This window comes from Phalangium opilio, unplaced genomic scaffold (assembly GCF_054372755.1).
Source record: "Phalangium opilio isolate 3A_F unplaced genomic scaffold, DU_Popi_V2 ptg000528l_1, whole genome shotgun sequence".
NCBI classification, from domain to species: domain Eukaryota; kingdom Metazoa; phylum Arthropoda; class Arachnida; order Opiliones; family Phalangiidae; genus Phalangium; species Phalangium opilio.
In genome coordinates, this window is record NW_028324242.1 from 615238 (window position 1) to 631776 (window position 16539).

The 16539-nt window shown below is 38.2% G+C and overlaps 1 protein-coding gene across 18 annotated transcripts in view; it reads left to right on the forward strand.

Moving 5' to 3' along the window:
- The window catches only part of cac (calcium voltage-gated channel subunit cacophony), a 151679-nt gene that overhangs the window by 63010 nt on the left and 72130 nt on the right, over nucleotides 1-16539 (forward strand). The gene's annotated exons all lie outside the window — the stretch shown is intronic.

Here is a 16539-nt window from a genome sequence, read left to right on the forward strand (position 1 = left end):
TTGGTACAGATGACGCGGGAATAGAGGGGAGTTATTAGCTTATATTGGCTTTAAAAATATCATTGAAGATTAATTGGTTGCTTGTAAAAATATTGGAAAGCTTAATGATGTACTGAGCAAAAATTTACAACCCCCCCCCCCCCCAAAAAAAACTCCGAGCATTTCTGATCATCTCTTTACTGTACTATAATTGTAGGCTGGGGTTTTATTTTCTTTGAGCTCTCTTATCAGAGAAGAAACTGTTTCTACTCTTCTACCTCTCATATTTCAGGAAGAATGTTTTTCGCTCGACTAGACTAGGCTGAAATAACATTGAACTCGGCCGCACCACACCGCACCGCGGTTGGGCGTATCTGTGTCCTTTTCTTCGAGAGCTTCCTTAGCGAACAGTAACGCCCTAACTATACCCCGATTTGTTGAAACCCGATTAATCGACTGGAAATATTGATCCAAGCCATCTTTTATATTTCCAACTCGAAAGCAATTACGCTAATTTGCTTAAACTATATTATTTCTTAAGAAAAGGGTAAATAATTGAGCGGAATTGTTGAATCTATATTATAATGTATGAAAATATTCAAAAATTGGTTCCATCGGGTTATATTTAAATTCGTTTCTATATATAATCTCGCTATTAAAGGAGCCTTCATCTCGGCTCGTTTAAAAAAGGCCCTTTTGAAAATTTATTTTAATCAAACCAATTTATTTGTGGAAAAGGCAGTATTGTGCCAGAAGAAAGAAGATTGTCTTACAAACTGTATTGTCTGACTTCTTACAATCGCGGATAAAGGGCTATAGCTAAGAAAAACGAAAGTCAAAAATGAGAATGAAAGGTCCAAACTGCGGCTTTTTACCTTGTTATTTCGCCCCGTGCCCGCCCTTTTCTTCTTTTAGTCTATCATCTGTTGATGAAAAAATGAGGCATTTCCCCCCCCCCCAATTTGTATTATTTTTATAGTCGTTGCATGGGAGGCATCCTAGCAATGTATGGTAGTAAGGAAGCTTCGTAGTTTGACCACCGTCGCCTAGAGGGGCGCTAGCGTTGCTCTTTTCACCTGTGCCCGCGAGGAGCGTCGCGGCGAGTGATCCGACGAGGAGCGTCCTTCGTTTGTTGGTAGCTTGCCACTAGTGGAAGACTGGTGTGCCTTGTAGCTAGAGAGGATCTTCTTTTCGGGACGGGTCCTTTATCATCATGACCGGGAAAGGTCCCGCCATCACCAACCTGTGGAATCTAGGATCCCGACTCGTTGGCTGGTGACTCGCTCCGTTGGGGATAAAAGGCTTGGCCCCAAAACCCAGAGAGAGAAAGATAAATCACCCGTGAAACGCATTTGCCACGGCAATGTGATATTTGATAGGATAGCCGTTATCAAAAAATCGTCGCGATGTTGCCTGTCAGGTCATACAGCGTTCGCATGAAGCGTCGGAACATGGAAACGGCGGCTTCCTTCCGACGTAGTCAAAATCGCCGCCGGGGTGAAGGTGGTTCCGAACCGGGTTCGCCCCATACCCCAGCTAGGAGAACATTCAGCACCGGTTCGGTTACTTCAAAGTCATCCTTGAATAAGTCACCTTTAGCGGAGCCCGCCGCCGCCACACCCGGGACCTCGAAGGAGGCGACCAAGCCCGCTGCGGATTTGAAAGATCTCGATGTGGCCAAGAGTACCATTAATATTAGACTCAAGGCGGGTCGACCTTCCATCATACCTGAAGGTGAGGATGGAGCCGCCGAGGAGGAAGAAGATGAAGAACAACAAACGGAAAAAGTGGACACCATCGTCAAGGAAGAACAAAGTAAAACTGTAACTCAGGAAAACAAGAATTTAACCGTGTCGTTTTCCGGTGTAAAAACCAAGGAAATATCAGTTCAAGGGTGAGGATTATCAATCAATCTGTATTGTGTCGTGTTGCCTTGAGTTGTGTCAATTTCCCACGTTACGTCTCGATCTTTTACTTCGGATTACGTCTACCATTGATATCATTACCGTACTTAGCTCGTGAAGAGGTATCACCAACTTCAATGATACATGTATACTTCTTGGGTGTAATTGTTTAGCTAGCCTCTTCATTATTGTGCGATAATGATAAGCAAAAAATAAAAAATCCTGTATAGAGAAATTCAATCAAAATACATCGAAAAACTGATTCGAATTGTAGTAGCCGTAATTATTTAAGCAACTATCTTGTCCCTTCAAAGCGATTTGTCCTAATTATAGCGCACTACCGCTTGCTTATCTCGCGTATAAATTGATTACTTTCTCTTCCACATATTCAAAGTTTTGAAAGTTGAGATCTCTGAAATCTCTATCAATTTTATATAGGTACAGTTTTCCAAAAATATGAAGCAAAGTAAATGGGAGAAACATTTTCAATTAGATTTTTCTATACCGCGCCGTATTTTGACTTGAGTACCTCTTTGTTGCTAGAAATTTTATGCCGTATTTAATTAGTAAGAGTTCTTTGGCGCGGGGGGGGGGGGTGTCTTCAAATACCCTAAATCTACTTTGAATTTGAAAAGAATACGCGCGGCCAAAGTATCCTTCGATGCGAAGCTAATTTTTGTCTACGCTGCGGGAAATGAATGAGTACCGCAAACAAAAGATGAGCCGAGTGAACGAACGATCTTCCCATTTTGTTTCTAATGATCTATCTCGATTCGTTTGCCGAAAACTTCAACAGTCCCTATAGAGCTTCCGGTTCTTCGCGCTTCCGCTTGAAATTTTACTTCCTCGATTAAAACCCGTAAATTTAATTCCCGAGTCATATTCTTGAGAAAATTGAGAGAGTTATTACGTTGAAGAGTGGATTGGGAGTGATTAAGGTTATTAAGGTAATAAAGACACTCGTCAGACAGGATTAAAGGTACTAGACTATATTAGTATCGTCTGAGATGGTAACGCGATCGAATACAATTTTAATTCAGTTGGAAGTAATACTAAAGCTTGGCTGCAGGCCTATAGGTCAATCCTAAGTTCGTAAGATACGTTCCATACGTTTGTTACTGGTTACTGACAGTTTGTTACGAAGTGACGTAGGTCATCATAGATTCGAGGTAAAGCGACGCCTTACTTAGGACAGACTAAATAGGAAGATGGACTGCAGTCAAACTTAAGTACCATAAGTTCAAAAGATATGTTCCGTAAGTTTGTCTCGCTGGTTACAAACTGGAGCTTGTGATGTAGTGACGTAGGTCATAGATTCTCGTAAAGCGACGCCTGGTGAGGCACTGTCAAAAGCTTAGACTAAATAGGAAGATGAAAGTCCCGCAAAATTAACCACCGACTGTAGAAATGCAATTCTCGCTTCCGTCGTTCTAGATCTAGCTGTCTCTAGCATTACGAAGTATGGGTATTGTTATACTTATGGAACATATCTTATAAACTTATGATAAATCTCTCGTTCGAATCGACTTTTTAGTTTATTCTTGGAAGAATTGAAGGCGCGATCTTGTTTTTTACGTACTAAAATTGAGTTTACACCGTAAGACTTTTGCCCAATAAGCTGTCCAATAAATTCAACATTCACCCTGTACAATTGGAACGCTACGGACATCTAAAAGAATGAACTTTTACGGAAAATGTTGAAATAGTCGTTGACGCTAAACAACTCTGACACTTGTTTCTCCCGCACTCGCCAAGCGCGCATTTAGACTGAAATGGTGGTGGAAAAGGTGGTACTTACTAAGCTAGAAAGCCGTCTTTCCAATCGAACATTTCATACAGTATTGAAATATTTTGAATCAATTCAGTTCTGCCAGGAATTGTTATATATTTCTATGTACTGTACAGAACAGGGTCTCTCTCTCTCTTCAATTAGATAGATATACTCGTTAAATGGACATATTCTTACCAACCAATTCCTTCAGGGGGTTGTTTGGTACGATATTCAATATAAAAACATTTCGTATTTTCTATACACGTAATATTGATTCCCCCTATGGGGGTGGGGGTCCGACTGCGACGGTGATTCGGTGTTTCTGTTCCATTTACCTCGAAATGGTCTTGTTTGTTAGAACGTATTTACAAGAACTCTCGGTCTCTGCTGCCGAAATTGATTTTGTCCTCATATCCCTGACATTTTTTCTTTCCATACGCGGCGGGGCTTTCTCGCTTCTTTCGGAGAATTGTTGATGGTCTCGTAGTGATTTGTTGTTCCTCTCTTTTTTTCTCCGTTAAGTATTGAGTAAACATTTGACTCTGCAGTTGGGAAATGATATTGTCGATTGCCAATCAGCGTAGCGCGATATGATTACCGATGCGTCTATACTTTTATCAAACGTACATTTTCGGTTAGGTGATATAGCGTAAATGAAAAATTTAAACCAATTTTCAATCCTGGAAATTCTCGCGTGAACCGTTAACTTCGTATTTTCATTTACTCTTGATAATGCCTGAAAGAGACTATGTTTTTGGATAAAGACGTTTTAAATTACAAGAATATAACTATACGCTTAACCTCGATGTTATTTGAAAGGGTTAGTTAAGTCTTACAATGAAATGAAGTTAAACTTCATGATTTCGCAAAGCATTTTCAAATTTTCTATGGAACGCGGCGTATTCGTATAGATGGCGTTTGAAGCCTGATTTAGGTGTAGATTATTAATTATGATTTAATAAATAACCTAAATTTATACCTAAATTGTAAAGCGTGAAAGCCAGCGAAGGTTAGAGAAATTACCCACCGTAATTCACACCAAGCTGAAGCGGCGTTGGCGTTGCCCAATTACCAACGTATTAGTTTAAGAGAGCGTTAAACCGTTAACTTGCCATCTTATAATCATATAGGCTGAAAAAAATATTTTAGGGCGCGTAATTAATTTCTCTGGGTCCTCAATTTAGATGAGATAATAGACGTGAAGTAGCCAGAGCACTTCAATCTCTCTTAAAAGGCTATGAAAGGTCAGCTAAAGATGGGAAATAAGTTCACCAAGGAGAAATTGCTCGGTGCGGTTGGATATATAAAACGCTTTTTTTTTTCGTCTTATATCTAGCTTGAATTTTGTTCACCATTTTTTCACGTTAAAGGCTACGAACTCGATTTATTCGTGTGTACAGGGTGTTTATGACGCTGCGCAGTGTCTAGGTTAAATTTTCAAAGTGAGAACACCTCATCCTATCTCGCGAGGCACACTATACTAAACACTCCTATAATCATAATAGCGTAAGTCTATAAGATGCGTTTCAATAGTTTGTCAATGCTAACTTAGAAACTGGAGTTTGTCACGAAGTGATTGAAGTAGGTCATAGATTCGAGGTAAAGCGACATACGCCTGGTGATCGAACTTACGATAATAGAGGTACGCGGTTTTTCTAGCACCCTGTATATTTTCTTTCCGTATCTAATAAAAAATTGGTAGCACTAGCTATAGCTCCCCCGTCATATTTTGCTATCCAATTGACGAAGCATAAAGTGTCCTCTTCTTTGGCTGCTTATACTCTTAAAACACTTTTAGCTGCCGGGATAGTCTATAACATTACCGACTTGAGGTTGAGAGTGAAATGAATTTTCCGATAGGAGCCAAAGTACTTTAAAAATTGGGAAGCACTTTTTAATACTCTCAAAAACAGGGTGTTTCTGATAAGTCTGACGTGAATTAAGTTGGGTGTTTTTTCCAGGGTTCGAACCTAACCTGGATAACCTGGAAAACTTAGATGGAAGTCGGGGATTTCGAAAATGGAGGGATTAAAGTTTTGTCCTAAAAGTCTGGGATTAAGTTTGGTATATCAAACCATGATTGTAATGATGGAGCAATGCTAAATATGGGCTGCATGTGTGCGGGTAAACACGAACTTAAAATGGTCAGGGATATTGCGGCAAACTTTCGTCAGGGTAAGCTGGAAAAGTCGGAGATTCACAACATTAAAAAAACTCTGGTTTTTATGATTTTTTTTGAGTCGAAAATGTTCTATGAAATTTTTGCCGTCCGAGCCACGGTGCACTGTTTTCGATTTGTGATTTGATGGGTGTTTTAGGGATGACACTTTAAATAAATTAGATATCATTGTCTTAATCAGTTTCAAAATTGAATTTAAGGGGTCGTCCGTAAAATACTCCTTGAATCTTAACTTGAAAACAGCATTGTCCCTTGTGGTAAACAAAATGGAGGCGATAGAAGCCACATTCCCCCTCATTTATGCTGCAGACTTATCAGAAACACCCTGTATATTATACTCGATCTCGAAAATGATTGTTTTTACGTTTTGAAATACGCATTAAAAAGGAATTTCAAGTTTTTCGCCTGCACAGACTAAATTTTACCGTCTCTCGCATCGTCACAACTATCATTTCTCTCGGCTGGAGATTTTTCTTTCTCTTTCTCTCGCTAAACTCCATTTGTGTTTATGCAAATTACCCTTAGCTTTCTTCTTGTATAACCGATACAGATTATATATATTTCTTCTTTTTTGGTCTCGCGGAATTTTTGACGCGTTGTGTCGCGAATTTTAATACGAAAATAATGTAAACGCGGTACCACAAAGAATTTCATTTAAAAAACGCTGGCAATTCAAATATTTTTTTAAGAATAAGGAATTTTTACGCCGCGTATTTTTGGAAAATTCATTCAAAAAACTACGGTGGTAATGTACGTAGAATTTGTAGGCGAGATTTTGGGTATTTTAATGATAAATAGGCTACTCTATGAATATTATACTTCTAGACCGATGGAACGGTGAAGCTATTAAGCGTAATTCATTTTCTTCACGTAAGATTGAAGTATTTAAACTATATCAAACGCGTACCTTTGAATCCATCATTTATCGATTTCGTTACTCGTAGAAACAATAGATCAAAAGCTGTTGTTTATTTCGCGTCTTGGAGAGTTCCAAAAATTCAATGATTGATTAGGGTGAAAATTTGCGCGAACCATTTTGGATTGAACCCTTTTCATTGGTAAAACCTGAATTTTCTTAATGAAATTCAGACGTAGTTTTGCGTTTATAATATTGAAAACCGTATAAATGAAACTTAATTAGAATAAAACGGGTATGATCCGCTCTTAGTAATTTCATTTTAGGTTCTCCGATCTCGGCCTTTACCGACGTGGAATTTTTTTCTACTTTCAATTTAAGCCGGACTTTGAGGAACTTGATAAACGCGCTTTAGATCCATCCGGAAGCTTTTTATAGTTCGGAACTCTTTTAAAAGTAAGTCCGGTGGTGGTCAAGCGCCACGCATAGTGAACAGTCCAAGGAGAGAGAGTGCGTCCATCAATCATACAGCCTCGAATCCATCACGATCCTTTTGTAGTCGTGTTTTATTAGAGAGATATAGAGGTTGCAGGAACCTTGTTGCGCTTAATTCGCTCCACTTTTTTAGTTTGATTGAAGCGGGACTCTTATAGTAAGGTGTAAAAGTAACGAATTGCCTTGTTCCTGTCACCTGAACTACGAAATATATTTAGGAAGTAATAAGTTGACGAGATAATTTAAGCCTTTGCTGAATTCCCAAGGTATACGCATGAAGGGTTTGTTCGACAACGTATTTTTTTAGGCCTAAATATCAATCGAAAAGTTGTTTGGTCTAAAAGTTTATCGGTAATTACAAATAAGCTGTAACCGCTCGTCGAGGGTATCAAATGTGATATCACGTCAGCTTTCATAAACAGGGCGACGAAAACTAAGTCGCGTGTTGTTTAGATTTGCTTTTAAGTTTTCGCAGAGAGACAACGATAGGTTCGAAACGATATACGTTGAGGAAAATGGGTATATACTTTCGGTAAAGGGTTGGGTACGTACGCTTTGTTGTAAATATGATAAGCTGTTTGCTTAGCTTTCAAGCCTGGAAAAGCTAGCTGAATAAGGTGCGGTTGAGATATGTTTATATTGGAAAGTTATTGATACGTTACTTGCCCGCAGAATAAACACTGCAGCTTGTACGTGGGTCCACCTTCTTAGCTGACACTTAACAACAGTATACGCAATAAGAAAAATTTGCAGTGTAAAAACCTTTTTAATCGAAATAAAATAGGAACCATACTGTATATTATTCTTTTAAAGGAAAAATTTAGGTAACATATCTGATTAAAATAAAGACCTTTTTCTAAATATATATATAAAATTATCTCTTGCTGCAAAATAATTAGCGCATAAACGAAGGTTACCGCCTTTAGTGGCGTCTGCTAAATCGAACCACAATTTTTAGTTCAGGGTGTCTCTTTAGTGCACTAAAGGGAAGGCTTTCATCGTGGTAGTGTCTCGTTTAATTTAATAGCGGGTTTGGGGTGAGACGGATTATAGGCAGCATGGGGACAGACTAGTCGTCAATAGACGTATAAATTTAATGGTAATATATAAATCAATTTTGGATTCTACCAATTGAATTGTAAAATGGATTTGTAACTAAGCGCTTCAAAGAATTTTATTTAAGTGCTTGGATTTATTCTTGCGATACCGTATTTGTTTTATGAAAACCATATCTTTCATCTTTACTTCATGAATTTTCCACGAGGAATGTCCGTGGAGAAATCTAATTTTGAAAGTCATTGAAAATGCATGAAGCTCTTTTTCTGATTCCCGGTATTAAAAAAAAATCATGGCGATCGTAGCGTCTCAGTGTCATTGTCGGTTAAGACGCCTTTAAGGTGACGTTAGTCGGGGGTCTTGCCTTGTTTGGGACTTTGGGAGTTTCCCGAGTCAAAAACAGACGCCGCCAATTCATCCCATAAAAGTTCAGTTGTATAATATGAAAGGGCGGTATTAAATTGTTTTAATTTCCCCAAAACACGTATCCTGCAGGGTGAAAGAAAATATTTCAAAATTAAACCCTTTTGAAACCGCCTCAAACTTTGTTGTGGTTAAATAAAGCAAAGCAAAAAAAAAATTTATTAAATTTTATAAAATTATCAAGAATTCCCTAACGTTATTAACACCCACAAACTGGTTCCATTACGTAATTACAATTAGATTTATTATAATTCATAAACAGAGGCTTAGCGTTGAGCTCTTCAAAGTAAAACCCAAAAAGGAAGATTCAATTTTGCTTTTCCGAAAAAGGATTTTTAAAACACGACGGTTTTATATACTTGCTACGAGTCAAGGAGCCATAATTTAAATTTATCGCTATAATTTTATCTCCGCGTATTTCGCTCCTATAAAAGCGAAAATCTCCGAAGTAAAAAAGACCTGGCATGGCCTCCCTGATATTAGCTATATAGCCTACTATTTGTTTTCAACCTCGTTTCATCTGTTTCCTTATTTACCAAGAAATAGAAAGGAGGAGAAAAAAGCAATTGCGTTCTTGTTTTATTTTTATCAAGTCCTTGTGCATAATTCAGGTGTCAGTGTATCCACGTATGCTTCTTAAATATGAAGCCAGAAAAAATTATGATCTTGATGAAGCAAAAAAGAAAACTCTAATCAATTAGGCTTATGTAATATACGTCCTACCATAAGTTTATAAGCAATGTTCCTTCTATAAGTATGGATGCACTAACCTATTCTTCGTAATGCTATAGACTTACAGGTCAAGCTAGTTTGAGAACGACGGAAGCGAGAATTGAAGTCCTACACTGTTAATTTTGCAATCCATCTTCCTATTTAGTTTGTACTTATCCTTTGACAGCGCCTGACCATACCATCTATGACCTACCTCATTCATTTCGTGACAAGCTCTCTGTAACCAGCAGTGACAAACTTGTGGAACATATCTTATGAACTTATGGTAGTAGAAAACTAGATGTTAATTGTTAGGCCAGGTTAATTTTATTTTAAATGACCAAAGTTGTCGGATATGTCTGTTTTAAACGCAATACGTTGATGAAAACACTTTAAAAAATGAAATTATGTAGGCCTCTAGCACTTAACGAAATTTCTCTCCCTAGTGGAGTCTCTTTTTTATTCATATTTCATATAGGCCTACATATTTTAAAAATTATTTTTTTTAGTACATGGTCTTAATTCGCTGTTTTCCACAATTAACGTTTATGCTACGCTTAAAACAAACTGCTTAAAACCTTAATGGGGAATTTTTAGCCCGTTAAAAAGATGGGGTAAGACACGACCCATCATAAAATCAGCAGCTGTTTTACGTTCCCTTCGAGGGCTTCATGTTGATATACCATAAATAATTCGTTCGTAATACGTAATAGAGTAATGTTTGTAACAATGAAACGGACTATAGGTGAAATTGTTGACTCTGTCCTGCAACCTATATAGATTCCCATCAAAGTACGGGGATAAAAACACTCGTTAAAATGGTACGTTGGTCCTGACCTTGTCTAACGCGTAGTCGTATGTTGATAAAGGGAAAATAACCGCTACACCCCCCCCCACAAAGTTCCTCACTAAGGCCCGAGAGTTAGGGATAATTGTAACTTTTGCCCTAAGCATAAGAGAACGGTAGAGCTACGTGTATACAAACAAAAGTCTATCCCGTAACCGAATGGTCTCCTTCGCAATAGCTCTTTGCATACTAGCGAAAATAACAGGCAAGTAACCAGCGCCCTCTTTTTCCTCTGTACAGGGTGTTTCTTGTAAGTCTACATGGATAAATTACAGGGATGTTCAATGCATGATTTTGAGTCTAAAATGTAACTTCTCTATCAAAGATATTTTGCCCCAACACTGTAAAAAATAACCGTACTGTCTAGTACCTTTAAAGGTATTTTTCAATGCATCCCCAGACGTACCTATAAAGGTACTACAAAATACCGTTGTGTAAAGGTACTCTGAAATACCTCTTGAAGAACGTACTTTTGAGGACTATGAGGTATTTTGTGATCCCGTAATGGGTATCATTTAAACCTCAACAATGGTCGGAATAAAACTTTAAAATTGTGAAAGGTACTCCTTATTACCGAAAGGGGTACCTTTCAACACCCAAATAGGTTTGAAAATATACTTTTAAAGGTATTTTGTGCTACCGCATTAGGTGTGAAATAAATCCCACATGCATGTCTAAATTATACTTTCGTGCCATCAAAAATATTTGCGGCACATTTGAAACTGGTAAACTTTTCCTTAATTACCGCGGGCTTGAAAAATTTTCAGACATGGTAAGCAATACACCACTTCGATGTAAGAGAGACGGAAAGACACGAGAGTAATATTTTCCTTCCATCTCAACCTTTAGTGTCTGTGTTGTGGGCTTTCGGGATGAGGGTAAAATTTTGCCTTGCATCTCGCCTTTAAGTGTCTGCGCCGTAGGCTTGCGGGGTCGTGAGAGTTCGCATAGTAAGCAAGGGATCAACCACCCAAGACTTCCCGATCCTAAATTTAGCTCCCCCTTGTTAAGGAAGGTGTGATACTGTTATAGTGTAAAGGTAATTCAGAATCACATATACATGGATATTTTTTGAATGGCGACTGAAGGCGTAAGCTCGGATTCAAACCTTTATATTAAATATGTATGCCTTATATCATAATTGTATTGCCTTTAAATGATGTAACGTATGCTAGCGCACATAGCTGTCAAAGAAAATAATTAATAATAATTATATGTAATTAAATATTTAAGAAAAACCACTAGCTAGAAAACTAGAGATTGAAATTTAAATCTCTGGTTGAAAACCACTACCCTATTCTACCCTACCGAACCTATTCTTTATTGTTATTAATCCAATAGAGATTTCTTCTACGCTGCCATTACTAGTGCTACTGGTAAAGTAAACAGTTAGTGTTAGAGAGTTTGGGCTAGAAGTATTATATCATGTATTTTACTTTAGTAGTGTTAGTTATAATCAGCACGCCGGAACTAAAAACTCCCTCTAAAGGAGTCTGTTAAGTCCTTTTCTACTTCCAGGGTACGATAACATACCATCAGAAGCGCTGAAACTCTAAAAGGTTTCATTATATACCTTATATTTCCAAAGTACCTCCTTCGAAATCATTTAATACCCGCACTGTGAAGCAACTAATAGAATACGTTCATGGGTACTAAAAAAGTCGTGGAGGTATTTTATAGTACCTTCAAAATACCTTTATTTTTAACAGTGAAGGGCCACTGTTTTCGAGTTATGGTTTGAGGGCTTTAGGGATGACCCCTTAATTAAATTAGAAATCATTGTCTTAATCAGTTTCTTAATCAAATGTAAGGGGTTACGCGTAAAATACTCTTGACAATCTTAACTCGAAAACAGTGTCCCTTAGCGCAGTTATGTTATACATTTTCGTCTGAAAATCGGATAAAGAACATCCCTCATCTCAATATATGGCGGAATTATTCAGAAGTACACCCTGTATAGCGTAGGAATTTAAGAGTATTTTTAGTAACGTTTTTTAAGCCTCGATTCTCTTTACCCAACTAAAACCCGAAAACAAAGGAAGATTTTGCAAAGTACTCTCAGTCGATTGTGTTCCTCTGGCACTCTATCCTCGGTTTTCCCCGTTCGCCTTGGACTTCCTGTTAAAACCCTTTTTCAGAGTCCTTTTTCCTGGAATTTAAAAGTATTTTTTAAAGAAGGGAACTATAGACTCGGGGTTTAAAAAGCTCGAATTATGTGTCTCGAAAGTAAACGTAATAAGGCAGGGTTGCCACTGGTCAGGGAAAACCTGGAAAAGTCAGGGAATTTTGAAAATTTCAGCAAAGTCAGGGAAAAGTCAGGGAATTTGATTTTAGTTGGTAAAATTTGTGGGCCGGATAAGTCTTTATTGAAAGAGTAATGAAAGTTTCTCCTCATCCTCTCTTCTTAACACAAAAAACTCTAGAGCAATCCTTGAAAATGCGTTCTAAAAAATCTCTTAGACTGTTATTTATATTTAAAATGTTTCTTATTCATTTTGGTGCAACAAATATATTGGAAAACTTAATGTAGATCGAGTTTATTTACTTATAAGCACTTAAAACGTGCTGTAAACATTTACTTTTTCGGCCTAAAAAGGTCAGGGAATTTGGTTCTGAAAATCCCATGGCAACCCTGTAAGGGCTCCCTATAGTCTATCTTCGATGGAAACTATTCATTGACGTAATTGTTAGCTTTTCCCGGAATAATCCGCGGTAGGCGCGCGGTGAAGGCGTTAGAGATTCGTTACCGATTTTCAATGAAAGTCTTAGAAATCGCGATAATAATCCATCAAGGTGTCTCCAATCTCTTAATAAAGTTTTCTATTGAAAGGCCCAAATACGTGTGGTGGTATTTGGCGGCGGTGACCTTAAATTAAAATCCACCTGATGCGCGCGCGGCTAATTTAAAGATATATTCCGAAACTAGATCCATAAATGACGATCGATATCTTAAATTGGAACTATATAGATATTGGAAATGATGGGAAATAACCCCAAATTCCACACTGTATTTTATATATACTTAGGTATGCTATTTATAGGCGGGTTATTTTTATGAAAATGTACGGAGCTTCACTCTATCCAAATCAGTGGAAATTATCCTTTAATCAGAGGGACGTTTTACAATTTTACTATCCCGGGCCCATTTTTGGAGGAGAGGGGGTGGGTGAGAAACGAGCTAGTCCCCGGAGAAAAGTTGCTTTAACTAAGTTAGTCGGGGGAAACCCTGGCTTTTAAAAGAGACTCTAGTCGAGGGTCGAAGGGTTCGCGTCCGTACCATTCGTGGCCCGAAGCGAGCCATCTAGGGAACTGCGGGCTGCTAAACTAATTATTTTCCTTTTTTCCTCTCTCTCGTTCATTTCCACGCCGTCGCTAGATTTTATGTCCTAATTATTTATGGAAAGTTCGGGACAAAAACCGAACGAACCCCCCAAACCCCCCCCCCCCACACACACACTCCCGTAGAAACGTCCTCGAGCCCCGATTTGCTTGCTCTTTTGTTCGCGCTAATGGACCAAGTGTCTTTCATTTTATTTTTTATTCAAGGCGCTAAATGCTTAACATATTTGAATTAACCAGTATTGTTAGTTGGCTTTGTGGACAACCTCTCGTGAATTATTTTTACGTCGAGTGTACCTACTCTTTTGTCTGGGATTTGGGAGAAGATAATTGAACTGGATCTGGTAATAAATCTAGCTTAAGGATTAACCGGATTAACGGAGAATTTTTAACGAGGACATTATTTCGGGATCTCGCGCTATAGCTGGACTCTACTATTGGACGAAAGGGTGTTTAGTTTTAAAATACCGCACGCTGTAAATTAGTGTTTCATATTTCACATTGTATATGCGCGGATCAAATATGAGAAAGTCCGAAATGTGTGGGGGTTTTTTATTTTTGCACACGACGGGAAGTACATCGGGAAAAACCTGGAAATCTCAGGGAAATTTGTTTTCTAAAAGTTGTATGAACCCTGCCTATTATGTCGGTTTTCTTTTTAGCAGGGACGGAAATAAGATAACTTTGGGACACCTATAGGGGTCACTGCCTCACTGGACCAATGTCCTATCAATTTATTAGGTTTGCAAAAATGTCCTGGTCTTGCTGTTCCAGCTTGTTTAGATAGGAATTTATTTCCGTTTCTGCAAAATCTTCGATTTCTCTCCTCTTGTTTTTTTTTTCTCCATTGCTAATTTCATCTTCGCACTTTTTCAAAGTTTCACTTTTCTTTCCGTAAATTGCTAAGGAAAACCAGGTTTTTTTCTTCTTTTCTCGGCATCACATCAGGTTGCCGTACCTTTTCTTTTCTCGCGTTTGAAAGTAAAGAGTAGGACCTAAAAAGCCCAGCAAATATTCGTTTTCCCTCTTAGCCCAAAAATGAATCTGTCACTCAAGCGCGGCGGGCAAATATCGAGGCGCCGCGCCTTATTCTTACCGATAAAAAAGAACCCTAGCGACTAGTCTCGGTATATGCAAGTTGTTGCCTACAGCTTCCGGTACGGTGGAACGCCAAATCAGGATGTAGATATGTGGCGACAGAAGTACATTCCACGAAGTAATTTAATTATCTTTGATGAAAAGAATGTCCGAGGGGTTTTTGGTCTGTCAATTTATGGTGACTTAACTTTGGCACGTAAAGAATACGTCGCTAAACTCGGGCTGAAAGATGGTATTTCACGTAATAAACTTCTGGTATCGCCTTCGGGTAGCGCGGCGATGGGGCGCGGAACTCCGCCTCAATCTGTCGTCGAAAACTCGAAATATGAAAAACCGTCGGTCTTTCATTCCCCTTTTTTACAACTACGGGATACTATTAATGTGATTCTCTGTCAGTCTGTTCGAGTTAACTTACAATGATGTATAGCGTAATCTCAATGTTTTTCTAACCCCTGTTCCGGGTCGTTACCTTAAAGGCGTAAAACGGACGTGGTTTATGGTCAATTAAAATTATAGTTAAAATATTTCAACTTCAGTATATAATCTTTTATATCTTTTCACGGTTGACCTAGCTGGTTTGACCTTAATTAATTATATGTTCGTAATTAATTTTGATAAAAGCGTCATTTAGATAATCAAAAATTGTTAAGGTTAAAAATATGGTTCGCTAGAAGTTGGTTTTCTTTGGGTTGCGGAAAATATGTTTTAGGTCGTTCCCGACTTATTTTTTCCGATTTCCAGCGAAGGTAGTGGACCTAATTGAATCACGGCACTTGTAAAAGTTTTGTACGCGCTTCTCAAAACATTTTTACATCAAACGTAGCCAAAAATACGCTTTCGAGAGATTCCATAACCCACTAATCAACCATGGGGAAACCATTCAGAGTTGGAAATATTTGTATATATATGAAAAAACGTAGCCTATTTCTCTGAAATCTAAAATCACCTTTCAAGGAAGTAAGGTTTGCCTTTTCTTCCGTTGGTGGCTTACGGTTTTCTATTACGGCTTAGGATAGTGATTTGGAAAATGAAAAATCCTCATTGGCTCGCAATAGGACACCGGCCGGTACTGCGGGCTTTTCCACGGTGGTTACTTCGGTGGTACTTTTTTCGTTATTACACACCAGGGGGAGGCTCAATCTCTTCGGAAAACGACCCCGTAAAGCCTCTTTCTATTACGAACAACAGGTAGCGTCTGTGTCGTGACCGGCTCTCGCTTCTTATTGATTGAGATTCCTGGAAAGACTCGAAAGGCTTTTGCTTTCGAGTAACAGATGGCGAGCTTTAGCTTGGAGTTCATTCCGCGGTCGACATTACGTTGTTTTAACTGCAGTTACTCAACATACTTTAAAATAGTTCTCTTTTGGAAAACATGGCATTTGCTTTGCGGAGATTGAAATATTTCTACAGAAACCGTAGGAATAATGTGGGATGTTTTGACCGTATGATTTTGAACAGTTTTTGAGTTTGGCAAGGCTCTAAGGCGTTTTTTTAGTATGAACTTTGTCTCTCAACTTCAGCTATTGCTTAGAAAAAAATTGTTATTATCCGAATTATAATTTAGCATCGTTAAATACAATTTTCGTTATCAAAACATTATTACGAATATATACTTAGATTACGCTATCTTAAGAGGTATAAGCTAAAGTTTTTGTTCTTATGTACAAACTAAGACTGATGATAATCCTTCGACTAATTGGCTCATTAGTGACATTATTATAAATAGCTTTTCGAAACTTGGATATTTCTGTCCCCTTTACCCAATAAATGTAGTTTTGATGTATTGGCAATTTTTTTTATTGATTTAGGGTTAGTTATTATGGAGCGTAGACAATTTTCCAGGCATACCCGGGCTTTTAGGGCTATCGACCTGGACGTTCC